This window comes from Lolium perenne, chromosome 1 (assembly GCF_019359855.2).
Source record: "Lolium perenne isolate Kyuss_39 chromosome 1, Kyuss_2.0, whole genome shotgun sequence".
NCBI classification, from domain to species: domain Eukaryota; kingdom Viridiplantae; phylum Streptophyta; class Magnoliopsida; order Poales; family Poaceae; genus Lolium; species Lolium perenne.
In genome coordinates, this window is record NC_067244.2 from 175,294,321 (window position 1) to 175,306,065 (window position 11,745).

Here is an 11,745-nt window from a genome sequence, read left to right on the forward strand (position 1 = left end):
TAGGGCCTCTCCCGCCTCAGAATAAACGAGCTGAGTCCTCTCAAGATGAAGACTTCGAGGAGTCAGAAGAGGAAGAAGAAGATAGGTACCACCGGCCAAGGTGGTGCCCTGATGGACTCAGTCACTCCCAAAAGCGTAGGGTTCAGCGGCTACGTAACTTGGAGGAAGCCGAAGCGCAGTACCTGTACACGTTGAGGAAAGCACGGCCCGATCTGGCCGTGAAGATTCAGCAAACATTGGAGACGGAGGCGCGGCCACAGAAGAAAGAATGGCGCCCCAAGAAGACAAAAGCCGATGCAGAGGCATCGGCTGACACAAATATGGTGTTTATACTGCCATCGGAGTTTCATGCTCCAAGAACTGAAGAAGTGCCAGTAGCACAGTTTGACTGCGGTCCACGGCCAGTTGTCTTTGAGAAGCCACGAGAGAAGAGCTACAGGCACTTGAAGGCCCTGTACCTAAGAGGTTATATCAATGGGCAGCCTGTCAACAAGATGTTGGTCGACACGGGAGCGGCAGTCAATATAATGCCATACTCCATGCTACGGCGTTTGGGACGCTCTAACGAAGATCTGATTAAGACCAACGTCACGCTAAGCGATTTCAACGGCCAAGCATCAGAAGCACAAGGCATTCTGAACGTGGATCTAACCGTAGGCCGGAAAACCATCCCTACGTCGTTCTTTATCGTCGACAGCAAGAGCACCTACGCTGTCCTGCTAGGGAGAGATTGGATTCACGCCAACTGCTGCATTCCATCCATGATGCACCAATGCCTGATACAGTGGGATGGAGATGAAGTGGAGGTCGTTCCTGCAGATGACTCGATCGAGATCTCACTAGCTGGCATGAATATTTGGGATGCAGACGATCAAGAGCCGATCTCTGGAATCAGTTTGGACGGCTGTGAGCGCATCGAAGCTTCAAAAAACGGGGTGAGGCTGGTCTTATCCACCGGCCTGACAGAGTAGCAAGTCCAAAGTCAACAGACGTACGTGGCAAGGCCGATCCCCGCGATCGGCCCCAAAAAATAAAAAGCAATGACCTCACCTCAAGCATGTCACGTAGTTGTCGTAGAGCACAATTAAGTTGTAAACCCTCATTGAGTAATGCAATGAAAAAGGAGTCCGATTCCAGCAATCGGCCCATATTATCCTCACCATATGCTTTGCCTGTGTTCAGCATCGATCTAGCAGGCGACGGAAAGCTAGGATATGGGTTTACATCAGCTGATGAGCTAGAAGAGATTGACATTGGTCCTGGGGATAAGCCACGACCAACATTTATCAGCAAAAAATTAGATCCACATCTGAGGAGCCTGATGATAGCCTTGTTGAAAGAATACCCAGATTGTTTTGCATGGGATTACACTGAGATGCCAGGGTTAGACAGGAGCATCATTGAGCATCGGCTCCCTCTGAAGAAAGGATTTCGGCCGTTCCAGCAGCGAGCACGACAGATGAAGGCCGAAATTTTGGTGGAAGTCAAGAAAGAGATCGAGAAAATGCTGAACGCCGAATTCATCAGGCCATGCAGGTATGCTGAGTGGATTTCTAACGTCGTACCTGTAGAGAAAAAGGACGGCCGATGGCGCGTTGCCATAGATTTTCGGGATCTCAATAGAGCCACTCCAAAGGATGAGTACCCAATGCCAGTAGCAGAGACATTGATCAATGCAGCTGCTGGTCATAAGGTTCTAATTTTCATGGATGGCAATGCCGGCTACAATCAAATTTTCATGGCTCCAGAAGATATACACAAGACGACATTCAGAGTACCAGGCTCGGTGGGCTTGTTTGAGTATGTAGTCATGACATTTGGGCTGAAAAATGCCGGCGCAACATACCAAAGAGCCATGAATTGCATCTTTCATGATCTGATCGGCAAATTGGTGGAGATTTACATTGATGACGTGGTGGTCAAGTCTGTTGCAGTGGAAGGGCACTTGGAGGATTTACGACACGTCCTGGACCGAACTAGAAAGTTCGGACTAAGAATGAATCCAAAGAAGTGTGCTTTTGGTGTCACGGCCGGTCAATTCTTGGGTTTCTTGGTTCATGAACGCGGAATTGAGATCGGCCTGAAAAGCCAGGAGGCAGTGCGAACGATGAAGCCACCTACCACGAAGAAAGAACTCCAGTGTCTCATCGGCAAAATCAACTTCGTCAGACGATTCATCTCCAATCTGTCAGGGTGAATCGAGCCATTCATGGGCTTGGTGAAAATTAAGGTTGATGAAGAGTTTCGCTGGGGGGCAGAGCAACAGCAAGCATTTGACGAGATTAAGGCATATCTAACGAAGCCACCTATGTTGGTTCCACCACTGCAAGACATGCCATTCTACATTTATTTGTCAGTAGCTGACACCTCCATCGCCTCAGTGGTGGTGCAAGTTTACGATGGTCTGGAGAGAGTAGTTTTTTACCTCAACAGAAGGATGTTGGATGCAGAGACGAGGTACCCTGAGATTGAAAAGTTGTGCCTCTGTTTGTTTTTCACCTGCACCAAGATTCAGCACATATTGTTGTCAGCAGAAATTATCGTCATATGCAAATCAGACGTCATCAAGCATATGTTGTCGGCTCCTGTGTTGAAAGGCCGACTCGGTAAATGGATGTTTGCATTATCGGAATTTGATATCCGGTATCAGCCTGCGAAAGCAGTCAAGGGGCAGGCGTTGGCCGATCTTATTGCTGAATGAATAAACACTGATATAGCAGCACTGACTGTGCGTGCATGGGCCATGTTCTTCGATGGATCGGTCTGTGACGATGGTTGTGGCATCGGCATTCTACTCGTGTCGCCTCGGGGGCAACATATTCCTTCTCCATCAGGTTACCTACCCCTTGCACCAACAACGTTGCTGAGTATGAAGCAATTTGCAAGGGAATGGAGTTGCTATTGGAAGCCGGGGCAGAAGCTGTGGAACTTTTTGGAGACTCCAAATTGGTGATTTCCCAGCTCACGGAGGAATACAAATGTGAGAGCGAGTCGCTCTTCCCATTATGGATGCAATGCCGTGAGCTGATGACACAGTTCAGGTACATAAATTTCAATTGGATCCCAAGGTCGCAGAATACCGAGGCAAACGATCTCGCATAGATGGCATCAGGGTACAAGGATGTAGCAGATGGAACCGATGTCCAGGTGCAGTTCATGGAACCAGATGATTGGAGAGCCGATATTTTCAATTACTTGAAAGATTTGGCTCAGGGGGCACCTAAACGGATAAGATATAAGGCCATGAAGTACGTCCTAATTGGGGATGACATGTTCTACAGGACGTTGGAAGGTTACTTCTCAAATGTTTGGGACCAGCCGAGTCCAATCGGCTCTTACATGACGTACATGAAGGTGCCTGTGGAACGCATCAATCGGCTCATAAGATGAAATGGCTGATCAGGCGATCGGGATTTTATTGGCCCACCATGCTTGAGGATTGTTTCAAGTACTATAAAGGGTGTCAAGCATGTCAGAAGTTTGGGAGTATTCAGATGGTACCTGCATCCGCGATGAATCCCATCATCAAACCTTGGCCATTTCGAGGTTGGGGCATGGATATGATCGGCAAAATTCATCCTCCATCAAGCAAAGGCCATGAGTGGGTTTTGGCCATTACAGATTATTTTACTAAGTGGGTGGAGGCCGTCCCTATGAAGTCAGTAGCATCCAAAGATGTCATCAGTTTCGTGAAGGAGCATGTCATTCATAGATTCGGGATTCCCCAGACCATCACGACCGATGGAGGTTCAGTTTTCGTTTCTAAGGAGTTTAGAAAGTTCTGCGAGGACATGGGAATCAAGCTGATCCGATCGTCTCCATACTATGCTCAAGCAAATGGGCAAGCTGAAGCGTCCAACAAGAGCCTTATCAAGCTGATTAAGAGGAAAATTGACGAGTATCCTAGACGTTGGCACGAGGTGTTGTCAGAGGCTTTGTGGGCTTATCGCATGTCGTGTCATGGAGCAATAAAGACCTCGCCATACCATCTGGTCTACGGACAAGAAGCTGTGTTGCCCTGGGAAATCACGGCTGGCTCGAGACGGACTACGTTTCAGAATGATTTAACAACTGAAGAATATGCAGCCCTGATGAGTGACAGCATTGAGGATGTAACGGAACTCAGATTATGGTCACTTGAGAAAATCAAGGAAAACAAAGCCAAGGTAGCTCGTGCATATAATAAGAAGGTGAAACCGAAGGAGTTCCTCGTTGGTGATCTGGTATGGGAAGCTGTGTTGCCGTTGGGGACTAAGGATAAATCGTATGGTAAATGGTCTCAAAATTGGCACGGACCGTACAAAGTCGACCAAGTTTTGAAGGGCAATGCATACATGCTCGAGCAGTTGGATGGTGTGAAGTTCCCGGTGGCCGTTAATGGCCAGCATCTCAAGAAATATTTCCCGAGTATGTGGGATGATGGGCAGTAAAATATGGAGGCCGATGCACGAAATCGGCCAGTAAAAAAAAACAATTCTCTTCCCAAGTATGAGGATAATGAACAATGGAATATGGGGGCCGATGTATGAAATCGGCCGATAAAAAGAAATATATGTGCAAAGCAACAGGATGCTAGGTACAGCCGATGCACAGACATCGACTTGAGAATAAAACAGCCGATGCGCAGCCATCGACTCTGGATGAACAAAATATTATGATCAGGTATCAAGTTGCAGTCTGAATTTGAGGAGTGTTTGCTTGAACCTATCTAATTTGGCAATTGAGTTTGGCCTTATGGGCGTTTGATGGTGAAAGACCGATACGCTGCTATCGGTTCTTGATGCGTTGACCTACTTTGACAATCGGAAGATTAGAAGACCCTCGGAAAATCAAATTGGGGGAACAATTTTCATTGATTCAAAGAGGGATTTTACAAGGAAGAGCCGATGGCTCTCAAAAGGATCATCTGATGCCTAATGCACTACTCCCTAATCTACGGGCCGTCGCTGCCCTCATCGTCGCTGTCGTAGCTGCCGTCAGCGCTGCTGCCGGCAAGCTCCTCATCGCTGCTGATGAAGCCGCCGGCAGGGGCTTCATCCTCGTCGTCGTCGTCGTCGTCATCCGACCCGGCGCGGAAGCGCTTGGCCGGTGGGTACCCCTCGGAGGAGGAGTCCTCCTCCGTCTCTTCTTCCTCCTCATCGGAGGAAAGGTCCGCCTCCCATGAGAAGAGGTCGTCGTCGGTTGCTGCCTCCAGCTCCCCGTCAACGAGGAACTGGAGGTCTTCTTCCCCATTGGTGAGGGGCTCGTCGCTCTCTGACTCGATGGAGGAGTCCCAATCCCTCGCGTCCCAATACTCGGGGGCGAGAGCCTCGTAGATGGCCATCAGATTGACCTCCGGCTCTAGCTCGCTGGAGGAGGAGGAGTGGAAGGAAAGGCCGGAAGAGGCAGAGGAGGAAGAGGAAGACATGGCTGCAGAAGGGGATTTTTGCCGATGGCTAGTACGGAGAAGGGGATGAAGAGGCGAGCTGCTCAGATGAGTTTAAATAAAGGGGATCTAGTGAAAGACGATTCAATGCTGTGGCAGTTTCGAGGACGCGATGCCAAAACTGTCAATCGTGCAGAAGTTGAGAAGACATGGCATCATGATGGAAAGATACTGAAGCGGTTCTGCTCTGCCACGACATGAACCTACGAAGAAAAAACAGAGTGGTTTTGAAATTATCATTACCAAAACCAGGGGGGCATGTGTTATCACCAGATTTTGGCCAAATCAGGAGATGGGCCGTAATTGAGATGGGCTTGGAGGATATACACGTGGAGTGTCTCTGAAGCGGCCTTGCACGAGAGTTTGGGCTAGATTGCCCGTGTATCTGTATATTATGGTAGATTAGAATTAAGAGATAGAGTTTAGCTCGTACACGGTCAGGTGTATTTCCGAATTAGAAAGTCCACGGACTATAAATATGTATCTAGGGTTATTGAAAAGAGGACAATCACGTTCACAACAAACACAATCTAGGCGCATCGCCACCCCTTGTTTCGAGGGTTTCTCCCGGGTAAGCATCATGCTTCCTAGATCGCATCTTGCGATCTAGGCAGTATAGGTTTATTCGTTATCTGGTGTTACTCGTACTGAAGCCTTGTTGATGGCGAGTAACACTACTTATCGTATATGTTTTGGGGCTTGCATTGTTGTTCTTCTGATATGCTTGCTTAGCTATGCTGCCCCTCGATGTCTAGCCGTCCTTACACCTATCTTAGGTGTAAGGGCGGCATCTTGCTTCATCTTTATTTAGTAGATTCGATCTGTTATAGTTGCTCCTTGTTCTTCAAGGATTAGTTTAATATCCGTATGGTTAGGCCTTGCAAACGGGTTGAACGATCCGGTAGTGCGCTGGGTATGGCTTACCGATCCTAGAAGGGATGTTCCGGGAATCGACTCAATGTTGGTTTTTAGGCCTCTTTTAGGGTTAGTTTTCCACCATCTTTCGTATCTGCTAGGCTCAACTACGCGTAGGATGTTCCGGTTGTACGGTGAAAACCCCAAACTGTCGTAGATCGACTTAGCTTAATATTAATGAAGCAGGACACCCATGTTATTGCAAGATCTAACATGAACCATGGGTCAATCGGCTCTTTGAGCCGATGAGCAGGGTAACCTGAGAGCCGATCGAGGCTCATTTAATGTTTACGTGTCTACCATGCAGGAAACTAATCGAAGCGATCCAACACCTCCCTGACCAGGTATAGGTCAGGTGGCACGCCCTTGCAATCGTCAGGACGTGTGCCAGAGCATTGCGGGACGATGTCGAGGGACCAGGGCCCACCAGCAGTCTTGGAAGCCTCCCGGCTCTTCGTGTTGCTCGCCGCTGCTCGCCGGTGGGTTTTGGCAGGCAACAGCTAGAGCTTTTTGTTTTGAAAACATGGAAACAATTTTGTCAACGGTAGTAATAATTCATATGTGTTATGCATAAAACCTCCTATAAGTTGCAAGCCTCATGCATCGAATACCAATAGTGCCCGCACCTTGTCCTAATTAGCTCGGACTTCCATGGATTATCATTGCATTACATATGTTTCAACCAAGTGTCACAAAGGGGTACCTCTATGCCACCTGTACAAAGATCCAAGGAGATAGATCACATTTGATTTCTCAATTTTGATAGATCTCAACTTGAGGACATCCATACCGGGACAACATAGAAAACAGATAATGGACTCCTCTTTTATGCTTTAAGCATTCAACAACAGATAATATTCTCATAAGAGATTTGAGGATTAATGTCCAAGCTGAAACTTCCACCATGATACATGACTTTGGTTGGCGGCCCAATGTTCTTCTCTAACAATATGCATACTCAAACCATTTAATCATGAGAAATCTCCCTTACTTCAGACAAGATGAACATGCATAGCAACTCACATGATATTCAACAAAGGTGTAACAGGTTGATGGCGTCCCCAAAAACATGGTTACCGCTCAACAAGCAACTTATAAGAACTAAAATACATAAGCGACATATTCATTACCACAAAAGTTTTTAGGCTACTTTCCCATGAGCTATGTATTGCAAAGACAAGGAATGAGATTTTTAAAGGTAGCACGCAAGCAATTTACTTTGGAATGGCAGAGAAATACCACATAGTAGGTAGTTATGGTGGACACAAATGGCATAATTTTTGGCTCAAGGTTTTGGATGCACGAGAAGCATTCCCTCTCAGTACAAGGCTTTGGCTAGCAAAGTTGTTTGAAGCAAACACAAGTATGAACTGGTACAACAAAACTTACATAAGAACATAATGCAAACATTATAAGACTCTACACTGTCTTCCTTGTTGTTCAAACACTTTTACCAGAAAATATCTAGACTTTAGAGAGACCAATCATGCAAACCAAATTTCAACAAGCTCTACGGTAGTTCTCCACTAATAGGTTTAGACCACATGATGCAAGAGCTTAAACATGATCTACTAGAGAGCTCAAAACAATTGCCAAGTATCAAATTATTCAAGACAATATACCAACTACCACATGAAGCATTTTCTGTTTCCAACAAAATAACAATAAGTGCTGCGGCTTTCAGCTTCCGCCATGAACATGAAAAACGAAGAACACGAGTGTTCATATGAAAAAGCGGAGCGTGTCTCTCTCCCACACAAGCATGATAGGATCCGATTTATTCAGAGAATGAAAATAACAAAACGAAAATAAAAGCACATAGACGCTCCAAGTAAAGCACATAAGATGTGACGGAATTAAAATATAGTTTCACTAGAGGTGACCTGATAAGTTGTTGATGAAGAAGGGGATGCCTTGGGCATCCCCAAGCTTAGACGCTCGAGTCTTCTTGAAATATGCAGGGATGAACCACGGGGGCATCCTCAAGCTTAGACTTTTCACTCTTCTTGATCATATCATATCATCCTCCTCTCTTGATCCTTGAAAACTTCCTTCACACCAGACTCAAAACAATCTCATTAGAGGGTTAGTGCATAATCGAAAATTCACATGTTCAGCGAGGACACAATCATTCCCAACACTTCTGGACATTACCCAAGACTACTGAAAGTTAATGGAACAAAGAAATCCACTCAACACAGTAAAAGAGGCAATGCGAAATAAAAGGCAGAATCTATCAAAACAGAACAGTCCGTAAAGACGATTTTTTTCGAGGCACTTAACAAGCTCAGATGGAAAACCTCCAGTTGAATGAAAGTTGCGTACATATCTGAGGATCACGTATGAATTTTTTCAGCATTTTACGAGTTTCCTACAGAGAGATCAACTCAAATTCGTGACAGCTAAAAAATCTGTTCCTGCGCAGAAATCCAAATCTAGTATCAACTTTACTATCAAAGACTTTACTTGGCACAACAACGAAATAAACATGATAAGGAGAGGTTGCTACAGTAATAACAACTTCCAAGACACAACAAAACAGTAGCAAAATAAAAACATGGGTTATCTCCCAAGAAGTGCTTTCTTTATAGCCATTAAGATGGGCTCAGTAATTTAAATGATGCTCTCGCAAGAAATAAGAGTTGAAGCAAAAGAGAGCATCAAAAGCAAATAAGAAACACTTTTAAGTCTAACCCACTTCCTATGAAAAAGAATCTTGTAAATAAACAAGTCATGTAAGCATAATGCAATAAGCATAGGAAAACAAGACAAGCGCAACTTCAAGATTTTAAGCAAAAAGAGAGGTGTTTTAGTAACATGAAAATCCCTACAACCATATTGTCCTCTCTCATAAAGATTTTCAGTAGCATCATGAACAAACTCAACAATATAACTATCACATGAAACATTCTTATCATGAGCTACATGCATAAAATTATTACTCTCCACATAAGCATATTCATTACTATTAATTGTAGTGGGAGCAAATTCAATAAGATAGCTATCATTATTATTCTCATCACCATAATCATCATATATAGGAGGCATATTGTAATCATAATTAATTTTCTCCTCAATAGTAGGTGGACTGAAAATATGATAGTCATCATTGTAATCATCATATATAGGAGGTAAAGTATCATCAAAGTAAATTTTCTCCTCCATGCTTGGGGGACTAAAAATATCATGCTCCTCAAAACCAGCTTCCCCAAGCTTAGAATTTTCCATAGCATTAGCAACAATGGTGTTCAAAGCATTCATACTAATAACATTGCCATTAGCATGCATATAAAGTTCCATAGGTTTTTAAATTTTTCTCTTCAAACACCTCATGTCCTAACTCAAGATAAATACTATAAAGATATCTAATATTTTAGTTGTTTTCCATTAAGCCTAACTAGTGAAATAAAAACAAGAAACAAAAAGATATAATTGCAGAATCTAAAGGAAATAGCTTCGAGCACTCACACACCGGCAACAGTGCTAGGAAATAGCTTAGTAGTCGGAGGATGTGAATACCTTTTACCTTACCTCCCCGGCAATGGCGCCAGAAAATAGCTTGATGTCTACGCACGCTTCTATTCCTGTAGACAATGTTGGGCCTCCAAGAGCAGAGGTTTGTAGAACAGCAGCAAGTTTCCCTTAAGTGAATCACCCAAGGTTTATCGAACTCAGGGAGGTAGAGGTCAGAGATATCCCTCTCAAGCAACCCTGCAATTAAGATACAAGAAGTCTCTTGTGTCCCCAACACACCTAATACACTTGTCAGATGTATAGGTGCACTAGTTCGGCGAAGAGATAGTGAAATACAAGTAATATGGATGATTATAAGTAGCAATTGCAATCTGAAATAAAAATGGCAGCAAGCGAACATGTAGCAGAACTTGTTGGAAACGGTGTTTCAATGCTTAGAAACAAGGCCTAGGGATCATACTTTCACTAGTGGACACTCTCAACAATGATCACATAACTGAATAAATAAATGCTACTCTTAAACACTCTCTTGTTGGATAACAAACAACATTCATTGTGTAGGGCTACAAGAGCACCCTCAAGACGGAGTAAACAAGCTCCACAACGTCATAAAGGAATCACACACGATGCGCACACTGTCACCGTCACACCGTGGAGAGTGAATCCGGAGTTCATATTAAAGTAACCTCTAGAGTGCATAATAGACCGTTGCAATTTAGACCGGGTACTAACATAGCATACACACTGTCAACAATAGCTATGAAAGGGGGAATAGATCACATCAATACTATCATAGTAATAGTTAACTTCATAATCTACAAGAGATTACAATCATAACCTACGCCAAGTACTACATGATGCACACACTGTCAACTTTACATCATGGAGGAGGAATAGACTACTTTAATAACATCACTAGAGTAACACATAGATTAATAGTGATACAAAGCTCATGATCACATAAAGATCACACCATGGGAGGGAGATGAACCACATAGCTAGCGGTAGAGCCCTCAGCCTCGGGGGAGAACTACTCCCTCCTCATCATGGGAGACAGCAACGGCGATGAAGATGGCGGTGGTGTCGATGGAGATGACTCCGGGGGCAATTCCCTGTCCCGGCGGCGTGCCGGAATAGAGACTTCTGTCCCCAGAAACTTGTCTTCGCGATGGCGGCGGCTACGGAACTCTTCGTGGAATATGACTTGATATCTTAGGGTTTTCGCGACGGGGAGAATTTATAGGCGGAAGGGCAGCCTCGGAGGGGCACCAGGGTGCCCTCCCCACATCTAGGCGCGGCAGGGGGGCCAGGCCGCGCCGCCCTATGGTCTAGAGGCCGTGGGCCTCCCCCTGGCTTGCCCTTTTGGCTCCGTGTGTCCCTCGGAAAAATAGGAGGTTTGACTTTTGTTTCGTCCAATTCCGAGAATATTTCCTGTGTAGGATTTCTGAAACCAAAAACAGCAGAAAACAGGAACTGACGCTTCGGCATCTTGTTAATAGGTTAGTACCGGAAAATGCATCAAAATGATATAAAGTATGGATAAAAACATGTAGGTATTGTCATAAAACTAGCATGGAACATAAGAAATTATAGATACGTTGGAGACGTATCAAGCGTACCTGCCGAACCTAAGCCGCCTGAGGAGCACCACCCTAGGGGAACACCCCCATCCAACGCGGGGAAAGAAGAGCTGCCGCCGTCGGTGTCGCACAGGCTTCACCTAGCGACCTTTGCTGGCACGACGACAAGGGGGAAAGGTTTAGGAGGAGGGGCGGACGCCGATGGGGTGGGGTAGGCCCCGTCGCCCTCGGGGGAGCGAGAGGGTGCGACATGGTAAAGATGTGCGTGTGTGCGTTCATACGAGTAAGTAAGTACATATTTGTGAGTATCTTTGTAGAATTTGATTCGGGTTGAATTACCATTTAAGTTTC